The 22,197-nt window shown below is 38.3% G+C and overlaps 1 protein-coding gene across 4 annotated transcripts in view; it reads left to right on the forward strand.

The window, feature by feature from the left end:
* GPBP1L1 (GC-rich promoter binding protein 1 like 1) overlaps window positions 1-22,197 on the forward strand; it is a 57,158-nt gene that overhangs the window by 2,173 nt on the left and 32,788 nt on the right. The gene's annotated exons all lie outside the window — the stretch shown is intronic.

A 22,197-nucleotide genomic window follows, 5' to 3' on the forward strand; every position in this document is an offset into this window, starting at 1 on the left:
CTGGTAGCGAGGTGTTTTCGTTGATTTAGATTGTCTATCCAGCACCTACTGACCCCTCCCTCCCTGGAAACAAAAAAGGCTGGTCGATCTTGAAGTGTTTTAGTGAGGATTTTTTTTCTGTTTTACCTCTCCCCACCCCCGTGAAATTCAAAAGAAAGGCTGAATCTAAAATGGCTGTAGCTTGGGGAAGTGCCCTGAGCTTGGTAACTTAAATACGTTAACATGTCTTAAATTCTTAGTTGTTTTTCCTACGGGGACAATAGCTGGATCTTTTATCTTTTTGCAGTTTGTGCCTTATGTTGAAGAGTCTTTGCTAGGTGAAAACAAAGGTGAGGCTAAAGTAGTTTGCTTACTCCGAAAGTTTACATAAGAGTGGGTGCGGTTTGGGTGGTTTTTTGTTTTTTTTTTTTTCTGGTAGTTGCTTATAGTTTTGAAATTGTGCTGTGGTGTTAATTTTATCAGCCAAGTTTGTGCTTTGAGATTGGTTTGCCATATTTGTTGAAATACTTGCTCTTAACTTTGATATTTATAGCTTATCTGGAATAAACAAAGTTTATGGTGGCTCATGTTTTAGTTTAGTACTAGAAGTCACATTCTTTGTAAATCCCTTCCAAAAGTAAAGTGATTGGTACTCTTCAGTACACTTAGATTTATAGTTTGGTCGATTGCTGGCCTTTTCTAAGGTCTTTTATGTGTAATACTTGAAAGAGAATCAGAGTGCTGTTAAGTTTGGGACATTTATTAGAAAAGTGTAAGACAACAAGTGAAAACAAATTTTATATGTGGAGTGCCTGATTGTTGTGCCCTTTCAAACAAAAGGCTGTCTTTTTTGTTTGTTGCCTTTTTTTTTAAACCTTTAGATCCAGAAGTTTAACGGAAAACAAAAAGGCATAGAATGGAAACCAAAAACAGTTAACTTCAGTATTTGGGAAGATGCTTGAGTTTCAAGTTGCAATCTGTCTAAAAGATAAAATAATAAAATGCTAATTGTGAATGAGAAGGTTGGAATTAATAGTAAAATAAAGTGTCATCTTCCTTCCCTAGGGAGTCAGTTTCAATTTACCTTTCTACATTCTTTCAATACAAAAGTTTACTTTTGTCACCTCCCCTAGGATTTGTTGTTGTTCTTAAATTATTTTGGTGGTTTTACAGGACAAACATTTAAAGTGCTTTATAGAAATTACAAGTCAGTTGCTTTGTGTTTTGCTGTTGTTGACTACTGGACCTGTAAACTTGGGTGAGACCTTACTCTAATTTTTTTTCAGGATACTCAAAACAGTTTGTACATATTGATATAAATATTCTTTCAGTTGATTCTGAATAGTATCTTATCAGAGCTCTTGAAATTTGGTGGTGGTGGTAGGGTGTTAGGAAGACATTTTTCTTTTGAATGAATTCCATCTTACCAGTTTTCTCATCAGTGGCTGTTTAGTAGCTTGGCTGAGGAGAGCACATGCAACCATTTTAATAAGTTTGGAATGACAAGAAATCTGGGACACATTTCTGCTTATAATTCATTTTTAAATGCTTAAAGATAAAACCTACAATTCTGAATCATACGTCAGCAGATTGCATATCTTTGTTTTATGATTGAGTGTATGCACTTAATAATAACTCTAATGTACCAGAGGCTGACAGTTGCTCGAAGGGCTTTATATTTATTAACTTGTTTATTTCTGTCAGATAGATATTGTTTTATCCCCATTTTTTAGTTAAGGAAAATAAGTTCAGAGATTCATCCAGCTAGTAGGTCTCAGACCCTGTATTTAAACCTAAGCAATCTGTTTCCAAGTCACTGTGCTTAACCATTATGGTTGCTACCTTTAACCATGAAAATAAAAATAAGACTATTGGAAAGGTGAGACACAACACAGTTTTTTAAGTATCCCAACTGAAAAAGTAGTTCATGGAAAAGGCAAATTTTGGTGTATGTATTTATGGTTTTTCAAATAATTGGGGTGGGATTGGATATCTAGGTGATACATAGAAAACATGCTGCTTCATAACTGACTATAGTTGCCATTGTCTGCAATTTGATATGTGGTTCTGCTGAGAGCTAGCTGACCAAGTCACTTCAAAATCAGACTCTGATTTTTCTTTCCCACTGAAGTCTGCTCAAAACAAAACTGGCTACAATCAAACTTGAAAAATAGTTCAGTGAGATGAGCTGAACTTCTTTTGTCCACAGGTATATATCTTAATTAATGAGGTAAAATATTGCTAATGTTATGTAAATTGAATTTTTGTAGGTGATTTAAAATATACGAGGCAAATATTTAAAGGAGTCTAATAGTTGTTTTTCTTTACTAACGCAAATAAGGAGCCTTTGGGACTTCCTGGCGGTCCAGTGGTTAAGATTGCACTTCCATTGCAGGGGGCGTGGCTTCGATCCCTGGTTGGGGAACTAAGATTCTGCATCCCACATAGGGCGGCCAAAAATAAATAAATAAATAATAATTTTTAAAATAAATAATGATAATCAGCCTTTAATTGATCTGTTGGAAAAATTATTTTTCATTTTTCAGACAAAATGGTTCAATCATTCTTTTAAGAAACAGTTTCTTTTAAGAAATGCTAGAGGCTGTACTGTTGTACTGTTGTTCCTGCCTGTTAAGGAGTAGGAATACCTAGATGACTATAAAGCATTTCTGCCACCCGAGAACTTAGTAGTTTAACAGATAAGCACAAAAATATTCACAAGATAACAACACAGAAAGCTGTCATTCTTAAAGGAGTTGATTTTTTAACATACTCATTAAGCTTACCTTCCTTTTCTGTAATAAAACTACTTTGCCATATATCAGTCACATGTCAGGCTAGAGCATCACCAGCATGAACAAAGTTTTAGTGCACTTTTCTGAGCAGCAGGTCTGTTTATGTTGAAGAAGTTTGTTTTTTTTTAAAGAAAAAATTGAATTAATTTAAGTTTGGCTCTTCTTTATATTGCAGACTCTTGTTTCTGCTGATTATATGTTTAAATGTCATTATATTAAAAAGTTCTCTTCTGAATTACTGCTATCCTTGAAGTTTACAAGTATGTTGAAAAGTTGGTTTGGGGGTTCTTTGGTTAGTTAATTAAAAGGTAGAGCTATTCCAGTGTTCCAGCTATGTGTTTATGAATTATTAACTCTGCTTTTTAATTAGTCTTACCAGGTATGGTGGAAGGATAATAGGAACCATTTATTGTGGGCTTCATAAGCCAAAGACTTGTAACAGAGTCCAATCATTATTCCTTAAAACACTTGTTTAACATACTTGATATTAACTCTTCTATAAGTGGGTATACAGAGGATCCAAGAAGTTAAGTGGTTTATATAACATAGTGAGATGTGGGGACTCAGCTTTCTCCGATTCCAAAGCTGGTTTTCACCACATCATGGTAGAGAGATAGCATGGTACGGTAATTAAGGGCACCAGCGTTATAGCCTGGGTTTGAACCTCTGCATTGCCACTTACAGCTTTGAGACCTTGGTGGAGTTTTAGTAAGATTTCTGCCTTTTTCTTTCTCTGTTAAATGGGGATAATAGTACCTTCTCATAGGGTTTCTGTGGTAAACAAATGAAATAATATTTGTAAAGTTTTTAATACAATGCCTGCCCATTGTAAGCACTTCATAATTGTCAAGTAAATTGTTTGAAATTGTCTTTAATGAACATCCTTTTACCAGTTGAGTGAAATTCTGTGAAATCTGAACAGATTGTTGGACGTGGACTTTTGGGTTTTTGTTTTTCCTTTTCTAGGTATTTTCTGTTGACTTCTCTTGTTTATTTGAATCAGGATCCAGGTCCCACACACTGTAGTTGACTGATATTCTTTCAAGCCTCTTAGTTTGTATGTTTCTTCTGTTTTTTTCCTTGCACTTTGTTGAAGAAACCGGGTCATTTGTCCTGCAGTTTCCCACATTCTAGATTTTCCTGATTTCCTGTAAATTGGTAGTTTTTTTTTCTGGTTTGTTCAGTGATTCTCATCTGTATCATTTTCTCACAATTTCTCTATTGAGCAGCATAGAATAATTGTATGAGTTATTTATCCTCCTTCAGTATGCTTGTAAAATGGAGTGTTCGGTTTGGTCCTGTGCCCAATTCAGTGTTAACTTTTCTAGGTAGTTTGTTTCCTGTCCTTTTTTTTTCTACATAGTATATATTTGTTGTATTATAAAATTGAGTTAAGTATGCTGGGTTTGTAGTGGTTTTGTTTTCTTGTTTTGGTTACTAGTGAATAGTTTCCTCAGCGTATTTGGTCTGAAAATTTTTCAAAACTGCATTTTTTTTTCCTGTTGTTTATCCCCCCCACCCCCCAACTATTTATAAGCATTTTATTCGTAACACTTATGGAGTACTCACTATAGACCAGACACTGGTTTTTTTTATTTTCCCTAGGAAAAATATCCAGGCACTATTCTTAACACTTTGCATATATTCACTCATTTAATCAACTTTCCAACAATCTCCAAATTACAGGTAATGATTTGAAGCAAAAAGAGGTGCCCAATGTTGTGTATGGAAAATTTTAGAGGCTCTGGATGACATTGATTTCCTGGAGAGAGGATTTACTTTTCTGTTGGCAGCTACATAAAGTATGGGAATTGATCCAAAAAAAAAAAGTGAAGTGACTTCTCCAAAGTCACACAGCTAGTACATGGCAGAGCCAACTAGATCCAGAGTCTGCTCTTCTAACTTAAAAGTAATGTTTGGATTAGAAGCACAGTTTATTCTTGAGAAGAGATTTTTAGATATGCTTGTAAGTAACATGTGCTTGAAGTAAAACGTATGTTTTGTAATATAGTAGTCACTACTATTAAATGTTTCAATTATAAAAGTATAGTTTTTTAAATGTGACAAATAGCCTATTTACTTATATTCATAGGAAATTGAAGCCTTTCAGAGTCAGCATAGCTGCAGATATTTGATAAAAGTTGTCACTACTTGAATGGCTTGTCTGTAGTGTAGTTGATACAGTGACTTTTTGATTTTTGGGCGGGGGTGGGGGGGGTGGGCATGCCACTCGGCTTGTGGGATTTTAGTTTCCTAACCAGGGATTGAACCCGGGCCCTCCGCATTGAGAGCATGGAGTCCTAACCACTGGACTGCCCGGGAAGTCCCAGATAGTAGTGACTTTTGGAGCAAATACTATAAAAAACATTTCTGCTGTTTTTAAAATCTTACAGTTTCAGATACTTTTCATAAATCTAATCCACTTAGTTATATGAATCTTACAGCCAGAATTTAATGTGTCAGATTGCATCAGGTGATAAATGTACTCTTGTAACATACTATGCTTATTTGGAACTGTTGTGATTTAAGTAAATTCCATTTCTGTTAGTGGGATAGTATATAGGTACGGTTGCAGCAGGTGCTTGTCCCCTTTAAATGACAAAATATTGGAAAGGCAATAACTACCTGAGAAAGTTTATAAATTTTAGTCTTCAAAAATTTTATACTTTGTGAAATTAGCTTCAGGAAATGTTTTTTGAAACTGAATTCATTTTCAAAATGTTTTTTGAAACAATATTGCCTTTCTGTGAATCTTAGTGGGAGAGGAAGCTGGAAAGGACATGTAACTCGTAACTTGTATGCATGCACACATATACTTTCTGCCCCTGGTAGCTGTGACCCAAGCTGTGCCTATCAAATACACTTGACTGGGGACTTGAATCTGGAGTGAGAGAGATACAAAGGAGCAAGGACAGTTTAGAATTAATTCTATTGTCTGGTGGCAGTGGCAGAGCTAGCTAGTGGGCAGTTTCCTGAGAGACTGTTCCTGTGATGTGACCTTGGTTGGTGGTTTTGACTGCTTAGCTTTACTTGAATTTTTACAGGTTTGCCAAATCATTCATTTTTTGAACTCCCAATATCCTGCTGATAAATTTCCTTTTCTGCTTAATCTACCTAAATACAGTTTATTTTTTTCAACCAAGGACCCTGATTTGTAAAATTGACTAATATAATTTGCTCCTTGGAAAAGATTTAGTTACTGCCTCTGTTTAGGGTGATCTAACTCATGAAGTAAAAAAACTTCCATGAGTGTTTTTTTTTTTTTTTTTTTAATTTATTTATTTATTTATGGCTGTATTGGGTCTTCGTTTCTGTGCGAGGGCTTTCTCTAGTTGCGGCAAGCGGGGGCCACTCCTCATCGCGGTGCGCGGGCCTCTCGCTATCGCGGCCTCTCTTGTTGCTGAGCACAGGCTTCAGACGCGCAGGCTCAGTAATTGTGGCTCACGGGCCCAGCTGCTCCGCGGCATGTGGGATCCTCCCAGACCAGGGCTCGAACCCGTGTCCCCTGCATTGGCAGGCAGATTCTCAACCACTGCGCCACCAGGGAAGCCCCATGAGTGTCTTTTTTAAAGACAAACTTAGAGAAGAATTTTTCCTTTTATCCACTCCCAATTCTTAAAAGCAGTAGTTCTCAACCTTTTAAAATATATCTGGGGTAAGGCCTGAGCACCATTAGTTTATTAAAGCTCCCCATGTAATTCTGTCTTTAAGTAATTCTTTTATTATTACAAAAACAGTGTTGTGATGTGTAGATAGAGTGTACAGGTATGCAAAAATAAAAACCTGACATTCCTATCATTCAGAAGTCACTACTGTTAACAACTTTTGGTGCATTTTTTCCCCAGATCTTTCTCTAAGCACATATGTGTAGGTTTTTATTTTTATTTTACTAAAATGAGATCAGTTTACAACTTGGCTTTTTTTGCTCAGTGATGCCCACAGTCCATGTTCATTTCCTCTAGTATGCAGGTTCTATTATTCAAATTTCCCCAGCTGATCCAGAAAAATGTTTGTTACCACTGGCTATCCAAACTGTTGATAGTATCTAAACTAGGACTTTTTCACATATAACACTTTGTTTTGGGAATTCCCTGGCAGTCCAGTGGTTAGGACTCAGTGCTTTCACTGCGTGGCCCGGACTCAATCCCTGGTTGGGGCACTAAGATCCCGCAAGCCTTGAAGCAATCAATCAATCCCACTTTGTTTAATTTCTTTATGTCTCTTTTTTTTTTTTTGGCTGCTTTGGGTCTTCGTTGATGCGCGCGGGCTTTCTCTAGTTGCAGTGAGCAGGGGCTACTCTTCGTTGAGGTGCGCAGGCTTCTCATTGCGGTGGCTTCTCTTGTTGTGGAGCATGGCCTCTAGGTGCACAGGCTTCAGTAGTTGTGACTCGCGGGTTCTAGAGCGCAGGCTCAGTAGTTGTGGTGCACGGGCTTAGTTGCTCCACAGCATGTGGGATCTTCCCAGACCAGGGCTCAAACCCGTGTCCCCTGCATTGGCAGGTGGATTCCTAACCACTGTGCCACCAGGGAAGCCCTCTTTTTGTCTCTTTAATCTAGCTTAGTACTTATTTTTCAGTGACACTGACTTTGAGACTGGACTGGTTGTCCTGAGAATGCTTCTGTACAGTTGCATTCTTGTGGTATCTCTTAGCTCGTTTCTTTCTTTCATGTATTTTTCTCTAAAGTTTACAGCTAAAAGCTTGATGGATTTATATCTAAATACTTTGTCGAGAATACATCCTAGCTCTCTCTCATTTTGCATCATGTTATAAAGCACATAATACCTGGTTGACCTACTTTAGTAATGCTAAGGTTGATCCTTGGATTAAGGTGGTGATAGCTGGGTCCATACATTAAACAGTAAGATTTCCCCCCTTGCAACAAGAAGTTAATTTGGATGGTGCTACTTTGTACTGCGTTCCCAGTTTCTTATCAATCACTGGCCTAATTTTTTTAAAGACAGCTTTATTGAGATAGAATTTACATAACATAAAATTCACCCACTTTACATGTACAATTTAATGTTTTTTTGTTTTTTGTTTTTTAGTTTATTTACAGAGTTGTACAACCATTGCTGCTGTCTAGTTTTAGAACATTTTCATCACCCCAAAAAGAAATTCCATAACCGTTAGCACTCACCTCCTCAACCCTAGGCAGCCACTAATCTCCTTTCTGTCTCTGTGGATTTGCCTATTCTGGACATTACCTATAAATATAATTATACGGTATGTGGTCTTTTGTGTCTGGCTTCCTTCACTTAGCATAATGCTTTTAATGTTCATACCTGTTGTGGTATGTTTCAGTACTTTTTTTTTTGCCGTATAATATTTTGTTGTATGGTTATACCACATTTTGTTTTTCCATTCATCAGTTGATGGGCATTTGGATTGTTACCTCTTTGCAGCTGTTATTAATAATGCTGCTGGGACTTCCCTGGTGGCACAGTGGTTAAGACTCCGTGCTCCCAATGCAGGGGGCCCAGGTTCGATCCCTGGTCAGGGAACTAGATCCCTTGTGCCACAAGGAAGATCCCGCGTGCCGCAACTAAGACACAGTGCAGCCAAATAAATAAATTTTAAAAAAATAATGCTGGGCTTCCCTGGTGGCGCAGTGGTTGGGAGTCTGCCTGCTAATGCAGGGGACACGGGTTCGAGCCCTGGTCTGGGAAGATCCCACATGCCGCGGAGCAACTGGGCCCGTGAGCCACAACTACTACTGAGCCTACGCGTCTGGAGCCTGTGCTCTGCAACAAGAGAGGCCGCGATGGTGAGAGGCCCGCGCACCGCGATGAAGAGTGGCCCCCACTTGCCGCAACTAGAGAAAGCCCTCTCACGGAAGCGGGGACCCAACACAGCCAAAAATAAATATAAATAAATAAAAATTAAAAAAAAAAATCACTAAGTCATAGAATGATGCATATGATACACTATTTGATAAAAAAAAATAATGCTGCTGTGAACATTCATGTCTAAGTTTTTGTGTGGATATATGTTTACATCTTTCTTGGATCTTTCTAGGAGTAGAATTGCTGGGTCATAGGGTTAACTGTTTAACTTTTTAAGAAACTATTTTCTGAAGTGACCCTATCATTATACATTCCCACCAGTAGTCAGTGTATGATGGTGTCATTTTCTCCACATCCTCAGCAGCACCTGTTATTGTCTGCCTTTTGATTATAACCATCCTAGTGGGTGTGAAATGGTATCTTATTATGGTTTTGATTTGCATTTCCCTCATGGCTGATGATGTTAAGCATCTTTTCCTGTACTTACTGGTCTCTTGTGTATCTTGAGAGAAATGTCTATTCCTTTGCCCACTTTATTCATTCATTTATTTATTTATTTATTATTGCTGCGTTGGGTCTTCGTTCCTGCACGTGGGCTTTCTCTAGTTGCCGTGAGCGGGGGCTACTCTTCATTGCGGTACGCGGGCGTCTCATTGTGGTGGCTTCTGTTGTTGCGGAGCGCGGGCTCTAGGCACGTGGGCTTCAGTAGTTGTGGCTCGCGGGCTCTAGAGCGCAGGCTCAGTAGCTGTGACGCACGGGCTTTGTTGCTCCGCGGCATGTGGGATCTTCCTGGACCAGGGCTTGAACCCGTGTCCCCTTCATTAGCAGGTGGATTCTTAACCACTGCACCACCAGGGAAGTCCCTTTGCCCACTCTTTAATTGGGTTATCTTTTTATTATTGAGTTGTACAGGTTCTTTTTTTCTTTTAATTGAGTTATAATCGACATACATCTTATTAGTTTCAGGTGTATATGATAATAATTTGATAATTATAGCATATATTGCAAAATAATCAACACAGTAAGTCTTGTTAACATCTGTCACCATATAGTTACAGAAATTTTTTTTCTTGTGATGAAAACTTTTAAGATCTCCTCTCAGCAACTTTGAAATATGCACTACAGTATAATTAACTGTAGTCACCATGCTACACCTTACATCCTCATAGCTTATTTATTTTATAACCGGGAGTTTGTACCTTTTGACCCCCTTCACCTATTTGGCCCACCCCACCCCGCCTCTGGCAACCACCACTCTCTTCTCTGTATATGAGCTTGGTGTTTTTTTAGATTGCACGTATAAATGAGATCATATGGTGTTTGTCTTTCTCTGTCTTATTTCACTTAGCATAGTACCCTCAAGGTTCATCCATATTATTGCAAATGGCAAGAATTCATTCTTTCTTATGGCTGAATAATATTCCTGTGTGTGTGTGTGTGTGTGTGTGTGTGTATGTATGTGTACATACACACCACATTTTCTTTATCCATTTATCCATCAGTGGACACTTCCTATATCTTGGCTATTGTAATAATGTTTCAGTGAACGTGGGAGTGCATGTATCTTTTCAAGTTAGTATTTTCCTTTGCTTTGGATAAACACCCTGAAGTGGAATTGCTGGATTATATATTAATTCTATTTTTAAATTTTTGAGAAACCTCCATACTGTTTTTCATAGTGGCTGCACCAATTTACATTCACGCCAACAGTGCACAGGGGTTCCCTTTTCTCTGCATCCTTGCCAGTACTTATTTCTTGTCTTTTTGATAATAGCTATTCTAACAGGTGTGAGGTGATATCTCATTGTGATTTTATTTTGAATACAGTTACCTTATCAGGTATACAATGTGCAGATCTTTTCTCTCAGTGTGGGTTGTCCTTTCACTTCCTTCATGGTGTCCTTTGGAGCACAAATGTTTTATTTTGATGATGAAGTCTAATTTACCATTGCCTAACCTAAAATCACTCCTGTGTTTACTTCTAGCTCTTACACTAAGGCCTTTGATCCACTTGGAGTTAATTTTTGTGTGTGGTGTAAGATATGGTCCACATTCATTGTTGTTGCGAGTGGACATCCAGTGATCGTGGCACCATCTTTTGAAAAGAAAGACCATTTTTTCCCCATTGATATATCTCGGCTTCTTTGTTGAAAATCAGTTGGCCATACTTACTAGTTTTATTTTTGGATTCTTGGTTCTGCTCCATTAATCTCTATGTTTGTCCTTATGTAGTATGCAGAATTGAAGCCCTTTATATATTCCTTTTTAATTGCATGTCTTTGTGTCTTTCATCCTGAATTTGGTATTGATAATACGCTTGCATTTTTAAATAATTTTGTTTTATATGACTATATCTCAAAACTATCTAATATTGTTACTCATTTGTTAAAACCTTGTATCATATAGTTTTTAATTTTTACAACTTTTTTTACAACTATTTTATTCTACTTTGTGAGAGTCACCCATTTTGCTTATACATATCTCTAATTATTTCCTGCTGTACAGCATTGTACACATATACCACAGTTTAATCAGTCTATTGGTGGACATTTGGGTAATTTAGTTTTTTGTCTACTATATACAATTCTGTAGCAAACATTCTTATATATTTTGTCTTACCTTCATGTGTGATTAAGATTGGTGGGTCACAGCAGTCCCACTACTGGGCATATACCCTGAGAAAACCATAATTCAAAAAGAGTTATGTACCACAATGGTAATTGCAGCGCTAGTTACAATAGCCAGGACATGGAAGCAACCTAAGTGTCCATCAACAGATGAATGAATAAAGAAGATGTGGCGCATATATACAATGGAATATTACTCAGCCATAAAAAGAAACGAAATTGAGTTATTTATAGTGAGGTGGATGGACCTAGAGTCTGTCATACAGAGTGAAGTAAGTCAGAAAGAGAAAAACAAATACCATATGCTAACACATATATATGGAATCTAAAAAACAAAAAATGGTTCTGAAGAACCTAGGGGCAGGACAGGAGTAAAGATGCAGACGTAGAGAATGGACTTGAGGACACGGGGATGGGGAAGGGTAAGCTGGGACAAAGTGAGAGAGTGACATTGACATATATATACTACCAAATGTAAAATAGATAGCTAGTGGGAAGCAGCCACATAGCACAGGGAGATCAGCTCAGGTGATCAGCTCAGTGCTTTGTGACCACCTAGAGGGGTGGGATAAGAAAGGTGGGAGGGAGATGCAAGAGGGAGGGGATATGGGGATATATGTATACGTATAGCTGATTCACTTTGTTATACAGGAGAAACTAACACAACATTGTAAAGCAATTATACTCCAATAAAGATGTTAAAAAAAATTCAGAAAACAAAGAAGAAAGATAGGTGGGTCATGGCGGTTTCACAGCTTGAACTTTGTAATTTGTCAAACTGTTTTCCAAAATGGTTGTATAAGTTTACGCTCACACCAGCAATATATGAGGATTCCCTGTTGCTTTATATTTTTATCAGCACTTGATAGTTTCAGGATTTGTTTTTGCCAGTTTGGTGGGTGTGGAATAGTATCTCATAATTTTACTCAGGTTTTAAAAGTATGTATGAGTTTATGAGTGATTCAGAGTAATATTAAGTGTTTTCTTAATAGAAAGAATTGTAGTGGAAGAAATCTTAAAGGTATATTATGTCCTCTTTTGGTTCATTGAAAGACATCAAATTTCATAGCCTTTAGAAGTTCTTAGGTACAAATTAATCTCCTGAAATTAAAATAAATACAAGGTAGAATATGGCTTTGGGCTCTTTTCTGTGATGAAGTATCAGTGTGAAGGTTAAAAATAAACTAAGCAAGGCACCGGTAACCCTGGAGTTCTCCTTATTGAGGACTTGGGAGGGAAACTGATGCACAGTTAGGAAATGAGTATAGATTACTGTAGGGTTCCTCAGTCCTTTAGAGGCAGTGAAAGTGATAGACATAGTAATATTCTTTTCAAATCATGAGATTTGGAAAGGAAATTTTAGGGCCAGTGAATATCTGAATTTATCCAGAGTTAATAATCTTGGACTCTGCAGTTAAAGGAATAAGGAATGTTCAAGGAGAGCTCTTAGGAACAGTTAAAGGAGATACTAATTGATAGAGTTGTCAACATCTCTTAAAGAAATTATTACTTGGGACTTCCCTGGTGGTGCAGTGGTTAAGAATCCGCCTGCCAGTGCAGGGGACACGGGTTCGATCCCTGGTCCAAGAAGAGCCCACATGCCACGGAGCAACTAAGCCCATGCGCCACAACTACTCAGCCTGCGCTCTAGAGCCCATGTGCCACAACTACTGAGCCCACGTGCTCTAGGGCCCGTGCTGTGCAGCAAGGGAAGCCACCGCAATGAGAAGCCTGCACACCGCAACGAAAAGTAGCCCCCACTCACCACAACTAGAGAAAGTCCGCGTGCAGCAATGAAGACCCAACGCAGCCAAAAATAAATAAAATTTAGGGAAAAAAAAAAGAAAGAAAAGAAAAGAAATTATTACTTAATGGTCATCCTGTCTGTAGTAAGAGATTACCCCTTTTGCTATTAATTTAACCCCTACCAAGCATAGGGGAAATAAATATGTAAACAGGTAAATATAATGCATTGTGATGGATGCTTGAGTATAGGTATGTGCATGATATAATGCTTCTTGAAGTAGAAATTCCATGTGATAACTAAAGACCTGAAAATGAATGAGGTGGTGAAGAGATTCCAAGGAAACAAAAGTGCTGCATCAAAGCGTTTAGGTAGCCGTTATATTTACAGTGCCAAAGAAAAGAGTCAGAAAGGAATTAATCAAGGTTAAGAAGATCACCAGGATATCTTGATGCAATGGTTACCACTCTTGTTGCTCCCTGACAAAGATTATACCGGCCCTTTGTGAATATTATCAGTATAAGGATGCCAACTTTCCTCTTTCCCCTCCTTCCTTCCTTCCAAACATGAGTTGTCCTTTTTCTCAAGATTTTCTTTTACGGCATTATTGCCTTTTCTCGTATGAAATGATAGTATTAGGATTTTTTTTTTTAATGTTCTACTTATCCAAATAAAATTGCCAACCTGTATCAGCCCTTGAAACATATTTTGAAATTTTATAGTTGATGCAGTCCAAGTCTGCAAACTACTGCTCTAATGATGTAATGTCATGGAAACCAGGAGAAGGGTTTTAAGATAGGACTGGCCCAGGAACATGTAAACAGTGTACGCTATCGTGGGTGGTGATTCATAAGTTACTAACCTTTAAGAGTATATTGGTCAGGGTTCTTTGTTGTAGAAAACTAAAATGTTTAAAAGCATGGTTTTGTGTGTTCTTCAACTGCAACCAGCTTCATGGGTGATGAACGGTATAAGCAACGGTTGGATTTAACTGAGGTGGGACTTTTGGGAGTTGGGTACAGGTCATGGAGAGAAGAGCCAGAGTTGAGGGAGTTACAGTGATGGACTGAGTAATTTAAACTACAGAACTCTGCAGACTAGTCTCACTTTAAATTCATGATAACTTACAAGTGTGAACCCTTATTGTGCTGGGAAACTATGATATCTCCTTTTTCATTGACTGCAGCTCCCATTTCGTACCCTAACTCTCCTCAAACCTGTAACTCCCTCCCTTCCCTCACCTACCCATTGTTACTCTTAGCTGAAGACTTTTTACTTTGAGAAGATTAAAGCAATCAGAATAGACATTCTAAGCTCTCATTGCAGCAGTACTCAGGTACTCTGCCTTCCCAACTGACACCATAAACGAAGTATGTGCAAACCTACTGAAAGCTGATCTCTGCTGTTGCATCAGATCCCTCTCCTCTTCACCTCCTTAAGAACATTGTTTCAGCAGTTTTCTGCATCATCAACTGCTTCAGGTTTTTCTTCTTTACTGGGTCATTCCCATCAGTGTACCAAAAGTAGTTCTTTCTTTTGCCCACACATCTCCTTCTAGCCACTACCCCATTTCTTGGTTCTGTAGCAACACTCTTCAAAAGAATTTTCTGTACTTGCAGTCTGCAATTCCTTCCTTTTAAACCCCCCGAACCAGGCTCTCACTATTGCCCTTATCCAACATGGTCACTGAGAACTTCCATGTTGCTAAATCCAGTGGTCAGTTCTCAGTCTTCCATCTCATTTAATGGCCTTTGATATAGCCGGTCATTCCTACTTTCTTGAAATACATTTCTGCTGCTTAGCTTGAGTCCCCACACTCTCTTTAAAGTTATAATACACCAAAGTTCCTCTGTGTCTACATTCATTTCTTTGGTGATCTCATCTAGGTCCATGGATTTAAATGAAGTTTCTATTTCTAGTGTATACCTCTACCATGAACTGTAGATTCATATCTGGCTGCCTACTTAACATCTCCACTTAGATGTCTGATAGGCACTGAAAAGTTAACATGTTCAAAAAGAGTTTCTTCGTCATTATTTGTGGAATCTACAAATTAGTAGAATTCCTAAGAGTTTAGCAAAATGGCTTGATATGATTTATACCAATAGTAAACAGTATTATCATTTAAAGGAAATAACACAATTGCATAAAATATATAAAGTATTTAGGAGTAAGCCTACGAAAAAAGGTACGTAAGGTCGTTAGGGAGAAATATTTTAAACTTTATTCAAAGATGTTAAAGAATACCTAAGTCGGATATTGACCATGCTCATGATTTAGAAGATTTATCATAAAAATATTCTCCTGTATTGATCTAGATTGGTTCATTGGTATTCCAAGCAGTGTCATAACAGCCTCCTATCCCCAGTTTGACGTGCTTGTTTTATATTTTATATGAACGGGCAGAGTGCCAAAATAGCCAAGGCCTTTAAGGTGTATGTTTGTGGGGAGGCTTTGCCATACTATATATCAAGATATTATTATAAAGCCATAATTTAGTTAAGACACACATGGTTGTAGCATAGGAATAGACAAATAGACCAAGGGAACAGAAGTCTGGAAACAGACCCGTACGTATATAGAAACAATTTATAATTGAGCTGGCCTTTTGGGCAGGGGGGGTGTGGCTTATAGGGTCTCAGTTCCTCGACCAGGGATTGCACCCGGGCCACAGCAGTGAAAGCCCGGAATCCTAACCACTAGGGCACCAGGGAACTCCCTGAGCTGGCTTTATAAATCAGTGGAGAAAGAATGGTTTGGGACAATTAGTTACTCACGCGGTAAAAAATGAAATTGGACCTGGACCTCATACCAGATACAAATCAGTTCCAACTGATTGATGTCTTAAATGTGAAAAGCAAAACTATAAAACTAAGAAGATAATATAGGTAACTTCTTTGAACCTTGGAGAAGAAAGGCTTATATACATTAGATGCAAAAATACGCATCATAGGTACTTCCCTGGCGGTCCAGTGGTTAAGACGCCGCGCTTCTACTGCAGGGGGCACGGGTTCGATCCTTGGTTGGGGAACTAAAATCCCACATGCTACGTGACGCAGCCGGGAAAAAAAAATCATAAAGGGAAATGATCAACAGCTTTGACTACATTTTTTAAAAAATTTTATTGGAGTGTAGTTGATTTACAATGTTGTGTTAGTTTCAGGTGTATCGACTACATTTAAAGTAAGAACTTGTGTTCATCAAAAAAAAAAAAAAAAAACGACGGGGACTTCCCTAGTGGTCCAGTGGGTAAAACACCATGCTCCCAATGCAGGGGGCAGGGCCCAGGTTTGATTCCCTGGTCGGGGAACTAGATCCTTCATGCCGCAACTAAGACCAGGCGCAGCCTAAATAAAATAAACTAATTAATTAATTAATATTAAAAATGTTTTTTTAAAAAAGCCATGAAGTTGGAAAAGATATTTGCAACACTATAATCAGAGGATTGGGGTCTATTGTGTTCTCTTACTTCAGATAAGGGGAAGATCAGCTACCAAAAGAATGGTAAAATGATAAGAATAGATGTTTTACCAAAAAACGAAACACAAAGAGATGATAAATAGATTAAATGATGCAAACAAAGACTGCGTTAAGTCATCATTTTATACCCACCAGCAGAGCAAAGAATAACTGCCAGTCTGGCCATACCTAACTTTGTGAGGGTGTGGAGCAGATGGAAATCTAAAAATAACCACTGCTGGTGGTATAAACTGGTGACCTGATTGGAAAGCAATATGGCATTACCTTGTGAAGTTGAAGATGTAGTACCTATTAGTCAGCAATTCCTTCATTTATTTATGCATTCATTCAGCAAATATTTATTGAGTACCAACTATACAAGACTGTTCCTTGTGCCTTGGTTCAATGGGAGACAGTTAAAAATAAATTATATAGGTGATCATTGCTATAGGAAAATGTTACTTAACAGAAGGAAAATAGTTCAATATCATGTCACTTCCTGTTTTTCAGTTTTATGGATATAAGTTCCAAAAATGCTACGTACGGTTTTTTACATCAGTGCCACTCAGTTCTTTGAATCCTTTTAGAGTTACTTACCAAAAATCATTAATCAATCCATCATCAAAACTTATTTTTATGATCTATTAGCTGAGAACTAGGTTACATCCTTTTTCAATTCTGTGGTATACACAGATTGTAAACTACCTAATTTATGAGATGATGTTACCTAGTCATTGAATTTCTCACTTTATAGGCGATATGCCAAAAGCCTTTATCAAAGAAGGCTTGTCAAATGACTAAATTATATCTATTACTCTTGTATTTAAAGGCACTTTTTTTATGGAGCCAAAATTAAACAAGATTGGCTAAAAATTAGACACTGAATATTTTGGGGTTTTCCCACAGGTTATTTAAAAAAATATTAGAGCCAAACCTCAGTGGCATTATTAGAGGTAACTTTTGAATTGTTGTGTGTAGTGTAGATGGAATAGAAATTTCATTTCATGGTTGAAGGTTATGCTTTTGACAGAATTAAAATGGCATGTCAACATCTGAGAGGGAGAAATTATTTGAATTGAAAGAAGTTTTTTTGTTTGTTTTGTTTTTGTTTTGCTGTTTATAAGTTTAGGCCATTATATCCTAGATTGCATTTCAAGAACATTTGTATTACCTAATATGTAGATGTAGGTGTTCTGTTTTTAAGAGTGCAATTTATTTTGCTAGGAACTTTTTTTTAAGCAGTAGAACTCTTAAAGAGTTCGTAAATTAATCAAATATAAGTAGATGGTAGGAATGAGTAAATGTGCAGTGAAATACTGATGTATGATAGTGCACAAATGAATATGGATTTATAGTATCAAATCTCTCAGCAAAAGTTAATTAAAATGTTTCTTCATGTCTTGAATAACTATTCAACAGAATGTAAGTCCCAACATATGTGTATTCAAAGATGTAGTGTTGCTCTCTTGGAAGTAAATTTTTAGGACCTTTTCACCCTCAACAGCTTGGAATCGTGCAAAGCATGTAGCTGGGACACACATTCTTAATGCAGCTAGGACATGATCTTAGGCACAAGTGAATGAGTCCTCACTGAGCTTCACAATAGATTGGTATCTCCCAAAATGCTTTACCAGGAACATTGCTATGATTCTGTCACCTAGGTGAAATAATGCTCTGTACCTTACGCACATCCTCTGTGCTGTCATCATACTTGCTTACAGAAGTATTCTTTGATGTTAGTAAGGGGACCAGAAAGTGAGGTTGTTAAACAAAAATTGTCATCACTCCTGTCACCACATTCTATAATGAGAACACTCCGACATGAATGAAAAGACTTGTAATTTTTCTTCTTAATCCACTTGGGGTAGCACACCACAGTAAGATGGGAGAGAAGGAGAAGGGCACTTATGAACCCATCCATGGGAAAGAAGAATTAACACGATGTCTTGACCGCAGGTGCCTTCTTATGCAGATCAGTTTCAGAGAAGCGAGCATATGGAAGTAGAAGGTAGGGAAGTTCCTTTCAAACTCTATGTCCACTTACCCCTTTTAGCCAAGATCAGTTGGTATAAGCCTGATAACGTTTTGCAGAAAGAACCTCTTGTGGCTTCTTTGCATTCTTTCCCTTGGCTAGCTGTGGATATGACAGCTCCTTGGAACTTCATGGCTCAGCAGTACATGTTCTGAATTATTTTTCCCTATGATGGAGTTGGATTTATGGTCATGTTCTTTAAGGTATTGTCATGGCTAAGGACATGAGATTGCAGTTTTATTAAGATCAGGAACCATGTACATACTAGCCACATTCTATTGTAGTTTTTTTTCTTACCACAGAAGGGTTTAATTTTTCAAGTCTTTCAGTTTTGCCTGGAAGCCAGCCAGTCTTGGCTAATACAGATAAACAAATAATGAGAGAAATACAAAAAGAAAGGCAAAAAAAAAAAAAAAATGTGTGTGTAAATTAACATCCCTCTTCAGTTTCTTGCTCCATAAAATTTTAAGGAATTTGTTCTACTTTTCTAACTATTGGAATCATTTCATGACTAGAGAGTAACAACCACAGTGTAATTCAGAAAGCAGTGAAGAAAACTTGTGTTCCAGGCCTCACCCAGCTGCTTATTAGATGTGTTACCTTGGATAAGTCCCTTAACATATTATAGCCTGCCTCAGCTTTTTTTTAATCTCTGAAATGGAGGGCTAACCCAGTGTCAGTGGGAGGAAGGAAGGAAGGATAAAATGTATGTTAGGAGTTGCACAGATCAGTGTTTTAATTAAGAATTCTCCCAGAATAGGACTAAATAACCCATCTGGCTTTGTATTGTTTTACCCACTCTTTGATTAAGAATCAATAAAATAGTAATGTGTTCGTTTTTATATTTGTTGGTTTATTAATCTTCAACATGTGAAGTAGCACAACTTTCATTTTAGAGGGAAAGAACCTGGGAGTTACCCATCAAATTTTGGAATTAAAAGGACAGATCAGTGTTCTTTGGAGTTGTGGGAGGAAATTAAATTTGCTGTGGATTGAGAAATTAATGGGGGAGTGAGAAAATGAAGACACTAGGAGTACACTGCTCTCTGTGGAAGTTTTGTTAAGACTGAAGGGAGGGGGACTTCCCTGGTGGTACAGTGGTTAAGAATCCGCCTGCCAATGCAGGGCATATGGGTTCGAGCCCTGGTACGGGAAGATCCAACATGCCATGAAGCAGCTAAGCCCATGTGCCACAACTACTGAGGCTGTGCTCTAGAGCCCGTGAGCCACAACTACTGAGCTCGCGTGCCACAACTACTGAGGCCGCACACCTAGAGCCTGTGCTCCACAACAAAAGAAGCCACCGCAATGAGAAGCCTGCACACCGCAATGAAGAGTAGCCCCCGCTCGCCACAACTAGAGAAAGCCCGCGCACAACAACAAAGACCCAAGGCAGCCAAAAATTGAAAATAAATAGATAAATAAAAACTAATTGTAAAAAAAAAAAAAAAGCTGAAAGGAAATGAACCGAAATACCTAGAAGGATATTCAGACTTGAGGAAGGGGTTTTGTTTTAAGTCAGAGGAGAAGTGGGTGTGGTTTTTTTGTTAATTGAGTGAAACCAGTGTAGATAGAGGTTGGAGTTACCAGGAGTAGTAGCTGGTGACACCATTGGACTGTGGAGAAAATGAAAGTTAATGAGATCATGAACACATGTGGAGTGGTAATGGGAGCCTGAAGTAGAGGAGATTGAGGTAAGGTCCCTGGCAGGGACATCCTCTCTAGCAGCTTAATCACAAGGTATAAAACTAGACCATGGGGGCTTCCCTGGTGGCGCAGTGGTTGAGAATCTGCCTGCCAATGCAGGGGACACAGGTTCGAGCCCTGGTCTGGGAAGATCCCACATGCCGCGGAGCGACTGGGCCCGTGAGCCACAACTACTGAGCCTGCGCTCCGCAACAAGAGAGGCCGTGATAGTGAGAGGCCCGCGCACTGTGATGAAGAGTGGCCCCCACTTGCCACAACTCGAGAGAGCCCTCGCACAGAAGCGAAGACCCAACACAGCCAAAAATAAATTAATTAATTAATTAATTTAAAAAAAAATGTACTTAAAAAAAATTAAAAAAAAAAAAACTGGACCATGTTGTGAAGTATCTTGTAGATTGCTGGGTATATGTGGAGTAGCCAGGAAGTCATAGGATTTGTAAAGCTAAGATACTTGACAGATGTTTATGAATGAATGGTTGGATCAAGTATTCAGATAGGCAGTTCTGATACACATGTGCAGGGAGAGAGCAAAAGCACTTAGATAAAACCTGAAAAAGAATGGATGATGTAGAACATTGTTTATATTTAATATTGACTGTTTATATTGACTTAACAACTGCTTTATAATACTGTTTTTAATTGTAGCAAAATACATATAAGATTTACCACTGTAACCATTTTTAAGTGTACAGTTTGGTGGCATTAAGTACACTCACAGTGTTATGCAACCATCATCACTGTCCAGAACTTTTTCATTATCCCAAACATAAACCTCGAATGCATTAAGCAGCCACACTTCCCCCCAACCCCTAATCTGTTCTCTATGGGTTGGATATTTCATATAAATGGAATCATGTAATATGTGTTGTTTTGTATATTTGGCATCTTTCACTTAGCTTAATGCTTCCAAGGGTCATCCTTGTTGTAGCATGTATCAGTACTTCATTCCTTTTTATAGCTGAATAATATTCTATTGTATGGATATACCATATTTTGCTTATCTGTTCATCTGTTGATGGGCATTTGAGTTGCTTCTTCTTGTGGCTATTGTGAATAAAGCTGCTGTGAACATTCACTTACATGTGTTTTCATTTCTCTTGGCTGTATACCTAGGAATAGAAATGTTAGATCGTATGCTAACTCTGTGTTTAACTTTTTGAGGAACCACCCACTGTTTTCCACAGCATCTGCACCATTTTATATTTCTACCAGCAATGTATGAGGGTTACAGTTTCTCTGCATTCTTGCTTTATCATAATTTGTAAAAATTAGTTCATTAAACCTTTGAATCCTTACTGAGTGCAAGGCACCATGCTAGATGCTATGTGAATTTCAAAGAAGGGCAAGGCAAGATTTTCTAGAAGCAACAGGCTTGGGGCCTGCTGGGAGTTAGAATCAACATTTATAACTGTCCTGGAAGGAGCAAGTGTTAAGTGCTCCTTAACACTTAATTTGAAGGCACAATTAAGGTACCTTGAGGATTTCAGAGAGGGAGTTTACTTGTGGGGAAAAGCTTATTTCTTGACTATCAGAACAAGAAACTTAAATCCTATTCTGTAGGAAGCCAGAAAACTTCTGAGCAGGATAGTGATATAATTTGAACCTGGACTCTGGAAGAGAAATCTAGCAGCCAAGAGTAGAGGCTGAGGTAGAGGGTGGAAGAGACTAGTAGTGCCTGTGAAACCAGTGTTTTGTTTACATATATATATATATATATATATAAGTTTTTTATTATTTATGTATTTATTTATTTATGGCTGCGTTGGGTCTTCGTTGCTGTGCATGGGCTTTCTCTAGTTGTGGCAAGCAGGGGCTACTCTTTGTTGCTGTTCTGGGGCTTTTCATTGCGATAGCTTCTCTTGTTGCAGAGCACGGGCTCTAGGCGCGCGGGCTTCAGTAGTTGTGGCTCGTGGGCTCTAGAGCACAGGCTCAGTACTTGTGGCGCACGGGCTTAGTTGCTCCGCGGCATGTGGGATCTTCCCGGACCAGGGATCAAACCCGTGTCCCCTGCGTTGGCAGGTGGATTCTTAACCACTGCGCCACCAGGGGAGTCCCGTGAGTTTGTTTCTT

The sequence above is a fragment of the Balaenoptera borealis genome, assembly GCF_965194805.1.
Source record: "Balaenoptera borealis genome assembly, chromosome: 1".
Taxonomy (NCBI): Eukaryota; Metazoa; Chordata; class Mammalia; order Artiodactyla; family Balaenopteridae; genus Balaenoptera; species Balaenoptera borealis.